Source organism: Arachis ipaensis, chromosome B06, assembly GCF_000816755.2.
Source record: "Arachis ipaensis cultivar K30076 chromosome B06, Araip1.1, whole genome shotgun sequence".
In the NCBI taxonomy this organism is placed as follows: domain Eukaryota; kingdom Viridiplantae; phylum Streptophyta; class Magnoliopsida; order Fabales; family Fabaceae; genus Arachis; species Arachis ipaensis.
Window position 1 is genome coordinate 20,581,683 of NC_029790.2, and position 591 is coordinate 20,582,273.

Below are 591 nucleotides of genomic sequence, written 5' to 3' on the forward strand. Positions count from 1 at the left end.
ATATAAATTTAAATTATTTTAAAAAAAGTTATAGCCAAAATTACCAAACATAAATCACATTAATATCAACTCACTTCTTATCAATTTAATATAAACTTTAATGCAAACACACGGATAGATTTTATAAATAATGTTTGTTGAGGTAGCCAATTGTAGTAAGTTGAGATTTTTTTGTAACGTCATATCTGAATATACGAAAGGAAAAGAAATCCTAACTTTAAAATCTTTGGATATTGCATGATAGAGAGAATTGATGAGGCGTCGTCAAGTACAATAAAATCATGGCAGAGGTAATTCTTTGTTTATAATATTGTTGGGGTTGGAAAGCATTTTGAAAAGTACTATAAAAAAACAATTATTACCTTCAAATTTTTTATCCATCACAAAAAATAACGTTATTATCATCGGATCTTTTCCACAAAAATTGTCATGATTGACTATTGAAAAAATTACTTTATTGCCAGATTTTTCAACACTAAATCCAACCGTAACATATTCTAAAAAATTTTTTATAATTACTGTAGAAAAATTCCAAGGATAATGGTGTTTTCTTTAATAAATATTTGTTTTTTATTTTTAATTATCCATAAA